This window comes from Tauraco erythrolophus, chromosome 16 (genome assembly GCF_009769465.1).
Source record: "Tauraco erythrolophus isolate bTauEry1 chromosome 16, bTauEry1.pri, whole genome shotgun sequence".
Lineage (NCBI taxonomy): Eukaryota > Metazoa > Chordata > Aves > Musophagiformes > Musophagidae > Tauraco > Tauraco erythrolophus.
The window spans coordinates 10,446,224-10,458,367 of NC_141480.1; positions in this window are offsets into that span (position 1 = coordinate 10,446,224).

Here is a 12,144-nt window from a genome sequence, read left to right on the forward strand (position 1 = left end):
AGGAAACTAATAGAGAAATTCAAATCCCTTCTGTTCTCTATGAGTTCAACACACTGGGAAAGCTGACAGAATAAAGATGCGGACTCTTGAAGGTCATGGTTCTGAAGAAATAATTCCTTTATTTTGTCTCACGTACCTCTTGGTTATCTTTTGTGGTTTTTATTTTTTTCCCATTTAAAAGTATGCTTTTATGGAGAACTTCTCCCAGATAAATATTCAGGTGTTTAGTTGAGTCAATTTTTGCAGAACGGTCAGAAAAAACTGCCAATGAGTAATGGCAAAGAGCTTGAGGTGAGGTATCTTTTCGCCATGATGAATAAACCTTGCTTAGAAACGTCAGTGGAACTACGCAGACAACAGCACAGCAGCTGCCAAGAGTTCAGTGGGAGCAGCTTAAATAGCAAGTGAGGCCAGTCATCAGCTCTGCAAAAGCGTTCAGCCCCTGTGAGGGGTCTGCAGATCTCTCCCTTTGAGACTCGCGTTGTTCCCTGTCGCACTTGCTTTTTGACTCAGTTTCATTTGTGTTATTTCCTGCTCAGCCATGTCAGATAACGTCCCTGTGGCAATGCATTGAAAAACGATGTCCTCTCACATCACTGAAATAAATAGCCCCATGAGCATGCCGGAGAGGTTTTATCTTCTCTGTGAGAAGAAACTCCCAAGCTTGCAAAGGTCACCGCACTTACCTGCTCTTCTTCCTTTTTATCAAAAAGTGAGAAATTTTTATTTCTTATGTCTCTACATGTAGAAAACTTTTTAAAGTCTAATACACAAATATAAACTAGTTAAGACCCACACAAAATAGGAAAAAGCCCCCTGCTTCGGTGATCTTCACTCTCTGAGGCGGAGTATTTGAGGTAAAATAACTGTTCTGCATGCTAGGAGTATTTCCATTTGCACCTACAGCAGATGGCATGCTGTGAGCCCTCAGCATGTCTCAAGGCTAGATGGTCCATTGGCCTTGGTCCTTTCTGGTTCGTTCAATAGTTCAAGGAAAATCTGAAACCAGAAAGGGCAGCGGTCCCGCGCAGCCCCGCACCGAGCTGAACTCTGTAACGTGGAAAGGGTAATTGCATGCTTCAAACCCACTGAGAGGTTTGCAAAATGAACACAGACATTCCAGCCACCCCTTGCACAGTCGGGTCTTTCCGAATCTCTTTTTCATGAGCGCAGGAAGGAGCTCGAGCCTGAACCAGTTTGTCACTTTGTGTCACAACGATGCAATTTACTCGAGGAGGCATCCAGGGCTTTAATATGTACTTGACTGGCAGTTTCAATCGCAATGTTTCTGTAACGGCCAGCAAGCAGAAATCGGGTGGTATAAGAAGCCCAGAGTGTTGGCAGGTTTTGCAGCAAGCTGTGCTTGCGTTAGGGAGTGTAAATAGGTCTCTGGGAGGAGGCATCAAACATCGTGCTCGTGGTTTTTTTCTTCTGTGCTCACAATTAGCTGGGAGGGGAGCACAGATGTTTTGCAAAGAACTCCTATCGAATTTAAATATGCAAAATTGTTACGGTGGCTCTAATTAATTTTCTGCATCAGTTTAAATGTCATCTTTATATTATAGCACTGTGCAGGATGTTCTGAAGTGACCAGAGCAAAATTGCCCACTGAATTTTGCTGCATGAAATGAATTTGGCCTGTTCTGATGAACGTGTGTACCGGGGATATAATTTTATTGAGTCCCCAGATAAAAAAATGTTTTCCAGAAGACATTACTGAGGTTTCTGGTGCATTTCTTCTTTTTATTTCTGCTGTAATTTGTCCAAATTTATTCTCAATGTGCTATTGGAAGACAGAGTGTTTTCGCAGGCCCCATCGCATCTGAGTGTTTATGGGACAAGTATTAACCAAATCTAATCTGCTTGGCCAAAACAAACCAGAAAAGAAGTGTTGTAATATCACTTCAGCTTAGTGCTTGACTCCAACTGGTGAGTAACTCTCCAAGCACAATGCCTCGGAGCACATGGCGTGCAACAACTCAGCGCAGAGGGAGTAAGACCTGCCCGAGAAACTCTAAATCAAAGAGGGAATTGCTGTTTCAGGCAGCCCAGTTGTGGGCAGCTGTAGGTACTGTTCCCATGGTCTGACCTACAGCAGCATCGAAAATGTCCCCATTCAATCTACACATGGGAAGTGCACTGACAGGCAACAACAGCAGCTTATATTTACAGCACGTAGGAAGCCATAAACTGAGAAACAGTCACCCGTGACAAGCTTATGTTTCACTCTCCTCCGGGCAATATCCTAAGTTTGCACCGGCAGAAACGCGACCGGGGAAGTTTTAAGCCCATGTTCCTAGCACAGGCTATCTAGAGGAAATAATTATTTTGCATGATCAACAAAAAATTATTATGATGTTGGTTTCTCCAAGAAAACAAGTGGTTTTCTCCCCCTTAACAACCTGGCTGGTTATAGAAGTGATCCTTTGTATGCTGGAGCATTTGAGTTGTATTGAAACAGCATCTTGACAGACAAGTCTGATGCTGAGATAGTAATAATTCATATTGGCCTGGGAATAGTACAGTAATTGTTGCGAGAAGACTTAAATGTGAAATGTGGTTAGCTTATTACAAGGTTTTTAACTGGCAGCTTGCAGTCCCATGGGAGTCCGTGGACTACTTTTAGAACATCAGCAAAGATTAAGCAAGGAAAAGCAGCAGAACACTAAAATTTGCTGGGACAGACAAATTCCACACCTTTAGAGGTCCAAGATTCTGTGGCTTACAAGAATAAGATTTCATGTTATAAAAACGGACTCTCATTCTTCAGAAGCATTTAGGAAAATATATCCATAAAGTTGATAAAGTAATTATAGATTGTTTAAATATTTTTGGTCACATTCAGGCATTTATAAATTGAAATTTGTAGTTACTCTAGCTCAGTATTCAATATTCAAAGGATGCTGTATCCATCCTGAAAGCCAATGTGATAACCCTTTCTGTAATAAGTTCCCATTGTGTAATTCAAACATGACTAAGCACCATCTTTTTGCTACAAAGCAGGGGGAGGAGGTGGGAGCAAGACGAGGGTATCTCTGTGCACTTGGTGATATAGTTCTTAATCCAAACAGAAATTCAGGGGTTAAGGGAGGAGGTTTATATAAATAGCACAGATAAATGCTCTTGTTCTTAAAATGCCACAAAGTTTCACTTGAGGTGATCCTTGAAAATCAAGAGAAAAACAGCAGCGGCTGTTTTGCCTGGAGCTGGAAAGTCAGTGTTCCGAAAAAAACTATCAGGGAGAAGGAAGGGGGAAAAAGAGGGAGGTGGAGAGAGGGAAAGCTGCAGTGCAACTGCTTTGGAGTCTGCAGTGCAAGTTCTCCCAAAGCCGGCACTGTGTGTGGCTGCTGAAAAAAACTTTGCAGCGGATTGTGGATGTAAGTAGGAAGTCATTTGCTGCTGCTGTGAAGGCAGCCTTGCCGAGCAAGCCTGAGGCAGCCTCTGGAGCAGCTAGGAGCAGCCATGCTTCACTGCTTTGCAAGTTCATTAGGTAAAAGGATGCTGCGAGAATAGCCAATGCAAAGACCCTTGCAGCTGAGGTCTGCTGTGAGCCAAATGCAGTGCTAAGCATGCTAAATTTAGGTTCTCGAATGCAGGAGAAAACCAGGCGTGAGAATTGCTGTGTATGGGTCACTGCTCCGTGGATGCCGTGTGGTCTGAGCTGCAAATGGCAGGACGACCTGCTGTACTTTCTTTTTGAACCGTCAGGTCAGAACAGCAGAGCTAGCAGGGACTGACGGCGCTGGGTTAAGCTGTGCTGCAGTCATGCATCAGCTTGTGCCACTTGTCATGGGGACAGAGACAGTGAAGGCACCAAGCAGACACTGAAACAAAAGGTCTCAGACATTCCTCTTCGTAAGGGTTTGATGAAGAGTGTACAATGTTTTTTTCAAGGCAAGAGAAAGCTATTAAGCCGCGATTATTGTGGGGGAAGGAAAATATTTACCACCATCTTTCTTTCTCTTCATTTCATCAAAATAAGGTGAAATTTATGTTTTTGTCAAAGATTAGGACGACTGCACACATTCTGAGAATGAAAACTTTTCTACTCAGCAGTTGCCAGTATATCGACAAAAAGAATGCAAGGCTGAAAGTTTTTGAAACAGAAATCTTTGCAGCAGCTTTTTGTTTCCAAGTTAATTAATTCTAAAGACTTTGAAGAAAAGAAGCCTTCTCTGCAGTGCTCACTTTCCTGTGCACTAGAGTTAAATCAGCAAGTTGATTTTTTGAGCCGGTCCTTGCTTTACCTTTCAGCATGGAACCAGCACTCCCCAAGCCCCCGGGTCTGCTGAGCATCACTGTCGGGTTTTTATTTATAAAGCACCCTTTGTGATCAGGTTTCTTTAAAAGAAGAAATGACAGTAGAGTAAGTTAGGAATACTTGTTCAGGAATACAGGAACATGGAGCATCACAGCCTATAATTTAGGGCCCATGAAAACACAACTTTTGTCCTCAGTCTCAGTACGCACTGAAATACCAAAAGATGGGCTTTCTTCCAATGCTTTCCTAGCAACTTCTAGGAATTACTGATGGACCTGAACCGTTCTGAGTTCAGAGACCAATCGTTAGCTTCACTGAAAAAAGAACAGACACAAACCACTAGGAAGAGAAGACTGCACAATTTTAGGCTTTTGCCCTTTACTTGGTCAAGCAGGATGGATACTGAGAAACATGGAGAAAGTGTCTTGTCTATAACACTGCAGCAATAAATCTGTGATCAGAGACTTCCTGGAAGGTCCCAGAAAATCCCAGTGTCACCGTGATTTTGAGAAGCCTTCCCTGGCAGAGTGTGAGGTTCCAGCCAAAGCTCTGGCTCAGCTCTGCGGGGTAACGTTTCAGGCGATCACTGCTATTTGCAGAGGTATAACTACATATTCCAGCAGACATCACAGCTGGATTCTCTCCTAACCCCAAAGTTTCTCTTCAAACTTGTCCTCCTTCACACAATCCTTAAAATGCACTAGTATCCTTTTGGACCTTGGAAGTCTGCACTGACAGGTATCCACAATCTGTGCTGTTAGTAACATTTTTCATGGCAGTGTTCATAGGTCTCTGGACACATTCTTGGAGCTCTTGGACTCTCAACCTGAAATCAGATTTGTATTTTGCCTCAGATTTGGAGTTGTAAATATATTTTTTTCTGACAACCCAGACCCTACTGAGGCTATGTTCCATGATTCTGAGATTTGGCTTTATACTCTCAGTAGCACAAATAACTGCACAAACCAGCCTGGGACAAAAGTTCAAGAGAAATATCGTAGCTGACAAGCACAATGTGGGAAGACTCCAGAATGACTAAAGAACGATATGCTGGTGAATCGCTGGTTTTCATGAATGCCCCAAACCAGAAGAATCCCAAATGACGTCTGTGAGTACAATCATTTGACCCAGCCCACAGACACAGATGGGTATTCAGAAACACATGCCAAACTGTTCAGAAGGCAGATGGAGATGAAATTAAATGATATCAGCTAACTCACTCTGAACACAGTTGCTGCAAGTTAGCTTTGCATATCCTCAAATTCAAACCAATCTACTCTCCGTCTTTGTATTCATTTGTAAACTAAAATGCTGAAAAATTAAGACAATCCTTCAGTTTTTCAGGTAACTTCAACAATACTGCTTGCACACTAATGGCCTTGGCTGCTTTTCCAGAGTTTCTTGCCTTAGCTAGGAGCTGCTCAGTGAAATATCATCATAGTGATTATTCTATTGCTTAGTGCCATAGCGGCAACAATAAATATCGCCACTAAAAGCAAGTGGTTTATTTAAGAAAAATTGGAGGGGGAAAAACCAGTCTAGAATGTAAAGCATGTCTCAGGGACAATTTAGGACAATTTTAAGTGTGCTACAGGCTCATATGTTGTATCCTCCCCACTAGGATCTCTCAGATGAAGTCTCATGATAAAAGTCTCAGCTCCTCTTTAATTTTGTTCAAGACACTCTCGGTGGAAATGAACGTCCCATTTTCAGGACTAACTCAAATTATTTTAATTGTGGACTTTGTACAATATCTGGGAGTCACTGAACGGGAGAAGAGGGGAGTTCAGTCATCAGCTATTTGATTGCCCTAATACTACTGTCATCCCTCTCTCGCCCCGTGGGAGGTGGCAGGTTGTGGAGAAGGCTGTTTCCTCAGACAAGCACCTCGCTGCCTTGGCAGCAAAAGGGGTCTCTGATGACTGGCCACACTCACACAGCACCGTGTAGACATCCCAGTTAAAAAGGAGTCAAAGAGATTCAGAACAGAATTTAAAGAGATATCAGGGAGAAGCTGTTAAGTGAAGCAAGCCCCCCTGAGACCTACAGAAGAGGATGGAAAAGGCAATTATTTTTCTCTAGAAATGCCCTTTTCTGAAGCACAGTCCTCACTGCCAGAGATTTTAACTTCCGAGGCCACCATGATCCCCTGCATGACGTAGCCATGTGCTGATGTGTTTGCTGAGTCAAGCTTAACAATTTCTACAGGATCTTGCTAGGTAAGAGCTAATCTGCTTGGTGATGCACATTTTCTGTCTTAAATATCACTTGAACTTGCCTAGTTTCAGCTTTAGGACTCTGGATTTCACCGTTCCTCTTTCTTGCCATACACTTTCCTACTACCAGGTATCTTTACTTTATGTAATGATTAAGCATTATGCTGGAAAGCAGATTTTGGCATCGCAACCTCTAGGAGCAGGCTAGCTAGCAGTAGAGCAGGACCAACCCATTTCCAAACAGCCCGGGGACAAGGCAGGTGTCCTTTGGCTGAAGAACTGGGTTGCTTCTCTGTGGTTCAATGCTGGTGTGTGCCAGGTATTTAGGTGTTAGTTGCCTTCAAATCTGTTCAAAACGATGATCAAACCACCTCTCTCTTGCCTTTGTTCCATTATAACCTCAAACTAAAAGGCAAAATTACAAATCATAAGAGGTTTTTTTTCAGAAGTACTCTCAAACTTCTTAAAATTATGAACATTGGCAATAGATTATCTTCCAGTAGTGGTCTCATTGAAATCATATGTGAGGGTAATACCACCACATTAGTGGTGTCCTCCCTGTGACCATTCCTCCAGTCTTCCTTAGGCACTGCATGGTACTGTGAGTTCATCTGTTCTACTCCTGGTTTGTTGTTACTTTCCAACAGTCTATGTTTGCTATAGGACACTGAAGAATCCTGGATCTGGGTACATCAGCCAACGCACAGGTTGATAGAACTGCTTCTTTGTCCTAAACACACATTGATCAACCTTAAGAAGCTTGGTCAAATGTCAGATAGTCTTCTGGAGTTTCTTAAAAGGGTAATTTTCTTCTACTTGTAAAGGTTTCTGTTTCTCCTCCTGCAACTGCTTCCATATACCCTTCCTAAAATTGCTTATGACTTAGAGAAAAGCTAGCATCCATTTGGAATTACTAGAACAAACTGCTGGAATTAAGGCTGCATATTGTAGCTAAGAGGGATCTTCTATTGAATCCACAATGTGGGAACAACAGATCATTTCTTTTTAATCTATGGTACAACTTGATTTGCTCACACACTCCTGCCCATGAAGCCAAATTTTCACAATACAAACCAATGGGGCACAGTGCCAGGGTGGCACTCTCCAATTTGCACAGGTACAAATGCATCTTTCTGGAACTAGTGAGTGTCCATAACGAATAAACAGAGAAAGAAAGGGGAGGATTGGAAGAGAATTTGAGAAGCGTTTTTCTCTGCAGCAGTCCATACCATCATCAACGGTTTCCTTGTATCCGTTTCTGCACAAATAAGATCTCAAAGTGTGTCTTTACCCTGTTCTTGTTTTTGAGGTACGATGAGCCAAATGTATCTCTGTGAACTGCTGTATGTACAGAAAGAATGCATTTGGCCCATTACTTGTAGTTACAATGAGGAAAACAGCTCACGAGCAATCCTGCAGGTTCATGAAGCGTAGACAGAAAGGGGATAAGGGGCTTATTATAATTCTGTCTTCTACTTTTCCATATTGGGACACGTCAGCCTTCGCCACATGCTTATGATAGATGGACACATACTTCAACGCAGAGTGGGAAATCCCTCACTGATGGCTGCTTTTAGCTTTTTCCCTCGCCTGTGATTTTCCTCCTCTTAGGCTATCAGGAGCACCCGAGCTGTCAGATGCCTTTCTCAGAGCGGGGTTACCTCTTTGCATCCGAGCGGGCTAAGATGCAAGTGCGAGGCTTGGTTCATTGGCTTGTCGGTGCCCACCCTGAATCTGCAGCTCTGTCTCCTGGGCAGAGAGCTCCTGCGTGGGCACCGAGCCCGGCGCTCCTCAGCTGCCGATTTATTCAGCCTGGATGAAAACTCATTCTAGCTATTTTCGTGTGCCAGTTACATGAGTTCATTTACCCAGTTTGTTTTATGCCTTTTCCATTTCAGCATCTCAGCTCTGAAGCGGGTTGCACAACTTCCATTAAAAGTATGAAGAAACTCTCACTCTCAGCAGCATGGTGCTGTAAATCAGAGATTTAATCTCAAATGATTACAAAACCAAAAAGAGTAACTCAATCATAGTTAGCAGATTTACTTGGTTTTGTGTAATATTTATCTCAGAATAAATACTTCTACTCTGACACCAGTATATTGCTTTGAATTTATGTTCATTAAAAAGCTCTGCAGTAATTAATGGGTCTAATGGGAATTGCACCTTAATTATTTTTTCCTTGAAGATTTATTCGTCCCCTTCCTTTATTCATATGCTTAAAAATATGGATGGGCTTTTGAATAATTTGTATTCATTATGATGCAACGATATAGGATCAGTAGAGAACATCAAGCAGAATCACTCCCATGAATTTTCATCAGTTTTAATAATGTTGAATGCATTTTATTTTTTTTTTTTAATTTTTAATATAACTGTATGCCAGAGCTTGCATGTTTGTGAAGGAGTTAGGAAAGTGGACGAGGAAAAAAGAGATTTTCTCCTCTGTGTATTTCTGTCTAGCAGCTATTCAAGTTTAATAGTTTATTTTCTTCTTTTCTACTTAGGACTCAAGGTATGCACTTGGTACTTTTAAATGGAACCTTGCTCCTAATCTGTAGGCAGAGAGATGACAAGATTAACTCTAGCAAAGTCCCTGGGAAAGAATTACAGAATTTGAAATCTTAAAAAAAATCTCTATACACCATTTGTGCTTTCCTTTTTCAAATACACAAAGGGTCAAGAAGTATACTGCTGTAAAACATGGAGACATGAGTAATTCTTATTCTCTTTTCTTTATAGAGGGCTTCCTTATCTGTACAGAATTATCAGTGATAAATTCATTTAACTGAGCAGCCCAGTAAATTGGCAGGACAGAAGCATATGATATTCATCAAATCATCTCCAACGTGTACACAGACGCAGCAGGGAATTTTGCACAAGTGCCACACACGTCATGTTTGAGGAAAAATCTCTGCTCTGATGAAAATGAATTGAAGTTAAAAGCTAGTGCAGGATTTAAAATCAGATGCAACATTGGAGAAAGACATAGTGCAAGAGTCTGGTGTGCACTAAGGAGATTTCCACTGGCTTTTAATCAGCACGTGCCTGCCCCTGAGCCTGAAGTGGCCCAGCAATAGCACTTGAAGGGCATCCTCCGAGGCTGAGGTTGGGACTGGAGAAAGATGAAGGCAGTAAAGGGTTCCTTCTCTGGCTGTCTCAAAACCTGCCCCTTGTCCTGATGTGTGTGAAGCAGCTCACCCTAAAGACCCAGTCAACGGCCTGTTGAAATCTGTTGCAATATGTATGGAAACCATAAATCTTCTGAGCTATGCCCTGGGCTCAGAAAAAAATGCACAGCTCGAATAGGCAATTTTTCTTTAGTTTTATTCGTTTTGTACTGTGTTGATGACCTTCATTTCAGAGATACTGCTTTCCTGTTCTAGCAGTGAACATGTGAAAGGCAGTTTCATGTCGGCTAGAGTCTATAAGGGCCAAAATAAGTTTCATATTGGTATCTTTAAAAAAGGAAGCTGTAAGTGCATTTTCTAAAGGCTTCTGTTTTCTTTTTTTCTATGTTTATTTCTCCGTAGTTTTCACTTGAACCCTATAGCTTATGTAATTCTTAAGTGAGATAAATCCCTTTCAACTGATAATTATTTTAGTCTAAAGACAATATATAAAAAGACAAACTATAACTTGACTACCTCTGTAAATTTTCAAATAAATTCACTGTGAAATAGGTGGCATTGTGAATGTCAAATATTTTGTTGATCATAATAAAGGTCTGGAACAAACTGATAAAAATTTTCAAAAAGATTACGGAGAAAATTAGTAGTTTTACAGAGTTTTTATCTGCTCAGCTGCACAAGTACTCAGATATTTTCCTTGCAGAACTCTCTGATGCTTTAATCTGGAGCACCAGTGGACAAAGCATTTCAGATCCAGCAAACTTGGAGTTCGTTTCTGTGGTCGGATGTCACTGTTTAGCGATATTAACTGATATATAACAGAGTCCTAAAACTGTGGCCAGATATTAATGTACTAATCCCATGCAATTTCAATTATCCCTCTATTATTTTCAATATTTTAAAAACTGTATTTTCTCATGTTACTTCCCTAATATAGTCATAACAAAGCAGAATCATGACAAAACAAGTGTCTCAGTAACCAGATCATGCAAAAACACTCAACCAAGACAGTCAGTACAAAAATGTAGAACATGCGATGCAGCTCCGTTTTGTTATGTGACATACCCAAGCTCTAATCTATCCAGAAGATATTATCACAAGCCCTATGCTGCCTCAGTGCACAGCAGTCATGGCAGGTGGGATAAGCCAAACCCAGTACTGTTGGTAACCTAGTAGAAATAAAGAGGGCACACTAATCCTCTAAATTTCACCCAAGTATCACCCTTATACACATAAAATTCAAAGACACTGCTGTGACACTGTGTGACCTATTACAAGAAGAGGAAAAAATCGAGTGCTGGAGACTATCAGCGCTGCTACTGTACAGAGAATGGTACCTTTGGGTCGTGCATTTACATGTAATGTCAGTATTTTCACAGAAATATTTTCATGGACTGTGGCAAGTTTCAAGAACTTAAAATCATACCGAAAAACACAATGGCAGAATGGTAGAAACCATCATAGCATGGTAACGTATGTGCACTGCATTTTGCACAAGACAGCTCTTGTTCCCGCTCGGCCATTATCTAGGGCAATAACTAGGGCTGGAAGATCTCACCGATTCATCTAAAAATAGGGCATCCACTATGTCAATGCAATTATCAGTTGTTTCAATGTGCGGAACTCTACCCTAACCTTACAGCCAGAGAGCTTTGTTTAAACACGTCGGCCTCTGAGCGCACACAATACCATTATCAGCTTTCATTCAACCGGAGTGGTCATCCATTGATGTGTGGAACTTGCTAATGGGGATTTTACCCGTGGTCTGGTTGTCGATAATTATGCCCTTTTGACCAACACATATTAAGTGGATTATGCTGCTAAATACTTGTTCCCAAGTGTCCTGGATGAAAATCGTATTGCCTTTTGTGGCTGAACAGTACAAAAAAAACTCTAAAAAATTTACCATCATTGAGAGCTATAGCCAAAGAAATTCAAATCCTCTGCAAGCTGATCTAATGCAGCTCTTGCCGTTCCTGATTATTCTCTTTGTCCATATATTGCACCAGTCCAGTCAAATTTCACTGTCATCACCACTTTCAGTAGACATAAACCTAACAGTGCTCACCTCCACTCCCTCCTCCTACTGACAGCACGTGAATGATGGCTGTAGAATGACTCTTCTGGGAAGTCATTCCAGAAGCCTAGTGACCAAAGCAGCTCTTAAAGAAGTATATGAGCCTGGCTGTATTCTGATTAAGATTCAGACTTCAGCAGGAGCTGGGGAGGATTGCAGAAAGTAGAGCAAGGACTGTCCTGGGACTGAAACAGACTGTGTTGAATTGGACATGCTCAGGAAAAAGCAGGATGTGACTCAGCAAGGAGCAGAGCAAAGCTCTACAGGCATGAGTAGCAATGCTTCAGAAAGGGAGCTTGAATGTTATCAGAAGCTGGACTGGAGTGGATAATATTGTTTGGCTGTGGAAAAGGCTCAGAAACACCCTGAGACCTCTGAACCGAAGTAATCCTGCAGAGTGCTGTGTTCTGTTCAGGGCACAATGTTTCACAAAAATACATATCTGCTGGAGAGAGTCCA